Source organism: Bactrocera latifrons, unplaced genomic scaffold (assembly GCF_001853355.1).
Source record: "Bactrocera latifrons isolate USDA-ARS-PBARC rearing strain unplaced genomic scaffold, ASM185335v1 scaffold_125, whole genome shotgun sequence".
NCBI lineage: Eukaryota > Metazoa > Arthropoda > Insecta > Diptera > Tephritidae > Bactrocera > Bactrocera latifrons.
The window spans coordinates 806,268-810,958 of NW_017534686.1; the positions used below are offsets into that span (position 1 = coordinate 806,268).

General features: G+C 31.7%; 1 protein-coding gene across 1 annotated transcript in view; it reads right to left on the reverse strand.

Annotated features, from left to right (window-relative positions):
- LOC108978664 (serpin B8) overlaps window positions 1–4,691 on the reverse strand; it is a 20,924-nt gene extending 16,233 nt beyond the window's left edge. The window contains exon 1 of the mRNA XM_018949053.1: window positions 4,354–4,691. The gene's annotated coding sequence lies outside the window, so the exon portion shown is untranslated. The remainder of the gene's footprint in view (window positions 1–4,353) is intronic.

Sequence of the window (4,691 nt, forward strand, 5' to 3'; positions counted from 1 at the left end):
AACGAAGAACAGAGAACCTTATTCCCTTTCTCAACTCATTTATACCAGGTTTCTATTGCAGTTCCGCTTTTTAACCAAATTGACTTCTAACCGGTAAATACGCTTTGAAATAACTTTGAATATGTACATATACATATATGCCTTCAATTCATACTGAAAAATCTGAAGAATAAAAAAAAATATTAAATATATTTAACTCTTTGTGAGTGTCACCGAGTCTTTGAGACCTCAGCTTATATTTATGATAGACACAAACTAAGGCAATAATTAGTCTAACAGCCAATCTGACGGAAGCAATTTGTGTGAAATTTAATTTTAAATATAATGAATAAAATTTAAAAAAAAAGTGGGTAGTAGAAAAAATATTACTCCGACTGTTATTGGAAGTACTAAGTACTGTTTTTTATAAAAAGAATACAACAACTCTAAATAAATTTAATTTTTCTTTAGGTATTCCAATAACTACAATTTGCTTCTTAGGGTCCATATGACCCAATCCCACTCGCGGCGGGTTAAGCGCGATGAATGTGGTGCTAATTTTTGTGTCAACAAAATGTGAGTACATACATACATACATACATATATTTATTTATCCGCAAAGCTTTTCGCGTTTTATTTTGTGTAAATTCACGTATTTACATACAAATGGTTGATCGTGTCTTGCACGGTTGCTGCAAAACAATTGAAACAACATTTTACGGTGCGCATAACCTCCAAAAACACATGAATAAAGTCAATTCATAGGCAGGTACAACTCGAAGCCGGATCTGCGGCTGGTGAGCAGATGCGCATAGAGAGGTTTTGTTGTTATAAATATATGTACCAATGTGTGAAGAAAGGAAGTGAAAACCGGAAAATGGCACAAAATGCATTTTTGAATGTTGCAAAGTGAAATTTTGTACATTCGTACTTACATATGTATGGACTGGTATTAACAAGTATATGTATGAATGTTGTATGTAGATTAGGGTGGGTCAAAAAACCGCATATTATTTTTCGCTTGGTATTCTGAAAATTGGTTGACMGACAACTCAAGAAATTCTCTCCAACGGTTTTTTATATTTTCTTATTAACAGCTAGAAAAATTTGTGTTTTGCTTCCAACTAATTTAAAACAATTTTGTTTTAGACTTTATAGCAAAATTGAATGCTTTTCAAAAAAGATCCTAAACGACTTAACCGTTGAAAAGATTGATTATTTTAAGGAAAATGATTTTCTTACAATTTTTATAATTCAGCGAAAAAAAGTTATTCTAAATTTTAAATATTCTGGCTTTGGAGGAAATTTACTGTGAAAAAACACTGAATTTTTTTTTTACCCACCCTAATGTACATATATGCAATATTGAGTTGCATATTGCATTTATTTGTAGGTAAAACCAGTGAGTAATAGTGAAGTTTTACAGTTATGTTAGTACACACTTATATTTACGTCGTCTTAACCTTTCAGCGAAAACATAAGCTGATAAAACGGGCGACTTGTCTAAAATATAATATTAACCGACTTTGCTGTGGGTTTTTGAGCGTTTACAATTAAATAAATTCTCAGAAATTTGAAGTGAAGTTTTTACAAAAAAAAAAAAAAATAGTTTTTCATAAGTTAAAGAAACTTTTCAGACTGGTCGACCACTAATCCAGTAGCGTCCCTTTACTTCCTAAAAGGAAAAAATTGGACAAAGAATATACAAATCACTTTGATACCAGACGAAAGATCCGTCTCTTAGTAACCCTTGGATATACAGAAAGTTTTTAGAAGTACTCCTCTTCATATAATCGTGTTTAGTAGCAGTAAAAGCTGATCAAGTGGGGATACACCGAAGTCAGACGCGTCAGCAATAGTAAGTTTGTAGGAGCCCTTGCAGYTCTGCCATGCGCTTGTCTGAAGTTTTGTTCTTTTTCCCCGCCTTTTGACCCAAATACATTACTAGGCGATCATTATTAGAAAAAACTATACTTTCTTTTTTACTAAACATAACTTAGTTGAGATTTATTGGAGAGGCCAATAACCCTATTGAGTGTACTAGCGCTTGTGGTATAGTCATATTAACCTCTTTACCTTTTACCAATAAATAACGAAATTMATTTTAGGTTTTTCATAAAATGTTTTCATAATAAACTGTTGTCAAACTGAAATAAACGGATCAACTTTTGTATTTCTTTCCAAAATGGGGCATTGAGAGATGGGTTGGAAATAAATACAAATTAACACTCTTCTTGTACTCCTTCAAGCTGATGAGGATTCTGAGGTTGAAATATACTATATTATATATATTTCTAAAAATAAATGTAAAATTTAATAATAAAAATGTAACTTCAATTTCAGTTCTATGGACTATCAGCAATCATTCAGCTTAAGAGAAAGATAGCTGAATATATTTTTTAGTATTAATAAATAMTTGGAAGTCAATTTAAACTTTCCCCAAAGTGTTGCTAAAGTTTAAGGAAAGATTATTTCAGGTAAGAAACATATAGATATTTTTTGTGAATAGGATATTTCACCACAAAAACAATTTGTTGAGGTTCGCAGTCCTAACTCACACGCTGGAATACTCGCATGCAATATGCTGAGTTTCTGGAAGACAACTCTATACAAAGCTTGTTGTTGTTTATATGTATAGGGTATCTGTTGCATTTCCTGAGAAAATTTACCACAGTAGTATATATATTATTTATATTATTATATAGTTACAAATTTCAAAAATCCGATCCGAATAAACATTTTTACTAATACTAAGACTTAAAATGCTGTTAAAATACGGTACACTACGGTATATATATGTATTAGTATGTACAAATTTTTGGAAAAACTTTTACTAGACTTTTTCATATAAATTTTGAGGTTATGTGAAAAAGTTTATACTATATATAATAGTTAAAGAACTTTTTATTTTCAAAAATATTGATTTTTTTTTTCTATAAAACTCTTAGTTTTGCCGGAAATCGGGGTACAAAGTTTTTAACCCTAAAAATATCCAACCACACCCTCCCTGCTTTTTTCCGACCGCAGATCGATCGTAATTATTTTTTTTAATGTTTGTCATTTTAGCTTTCGTTTTCGATGGTTTTCAATATATTATGATTTTCTTTCTTTTTTATCATTTTCAAAGGCTTCTRCTTTCTRAAGTAACTTTTATACCCTGAACAGTGCATATTAAGTTTGCCATGAAGTTTGTAGCACACCCCTCTGGGGTCCCCAGAGACCCTATAATGAATATATTAAAATGAGCTGAGTCGATATAGCCAAGTMAGTCGGCCAGTCKGTCTGTTTGTAAATGCACAAACTAATCTGCAGCATGTGAGCTACCGAACAGAAATTTTGCAGACATCTTTTCGCCAAAACCAAAACCCGGTTTTAGTTCATTTAAGTAGATTGTTTACGCGAACTTCAATTATTTCTCGCAAATTAAGTGAGTCAAACATGTTGACAGGTCGTAAGTGGCACTCAGATCACCAAATATTTCTTACTAACCTCAAAGTTCAATCCAAGCTCAACTGACTTATAAAATTCAGACGAATAAAATAAATTAGAAGCAGTTTTTTATATTGAATTATTTTTAGATTGCAACCAGTGATTTCATATTTTATAGCCACCTTTCTCGCCTAAGTATGTATATTGACACACGGTGTAGAAACGTTTCGRGATAGCGCCACTTTGAATACAAAAGCGGCTTGAAGATAGTCAGCTTTTAAAGCATTTTTAATGCTAATGTGGGGAAATGCCAACGATGAAAAATGCACACACAATACTGACAACAAAGAAACATTAAAAAAAAATTACATAAAATAGGTGTACAAGGCATTAAAAAAATCATTTCAAATACGATACACTCATTATTGTTACAAATATGGCAGCCAGCGGCTTTTAAAGTGAAGCGGCTTGTAAAGCGTAAGTTGAACAAATAGTTTGCACATATGTATGTATGTATACATACACTTGCATATATGTATATTGTATATGTATGTATGAGTACTCGTACTTAAATTAAGTAATTTGTGGTTTTCCCCAAAAACGCCTAAATCACTGCAAATTCACGAAAGTCGGAGCGACGCGCGGCCAACCAGCGCAAGGTGATTGCGTGGGCGCGTAAAGTAGATAAATAAATAATTTTATTTGTTTGCATATTTGTTGCGCTTAATGCGAATTATTGGCAATTACTGCTTCCAAGTAGCAAGGCTATTTATTTATTTTATTTATTTATTTTTTTTGTTTTTTGCGTGGAAAAATTAAGTGCACGAACTGCATGGAAATTATTGAAAAATAAAATTTTATACAATAATTTTAAAATAATTTCAAAATAGATTTCAACTGCAGCTAATTTATGGCTGCATGCATAGCTGATTTTGGATTTCTTACTTTGATTTGTTTGCCTCCCTTGCTTGGCTGTGTGATGATATAAGTGACCCGTTGAACCGGTCAGGCGTTCTCCTCTCGCTTTTTCTACAATATAAAWCTTATGGCGAAAACACTTGTAACAACTCTGTGTTGCAGAAGCTAAACCAATTTCTTTTATTTTCTATATTTATTCTTATTATTATTATTTTTTGTTTGCACGTCAAGTTCGGCTTTTATCACCTTTTTTTTAAACTACAATCAATTACTTATATTTGTATATTTCCACTTTCACTTTATTATTGCATAAAACACGTCTCAATTCCACAGATGCTCAAGTCGGACTGAAAGTTTCCAATTAT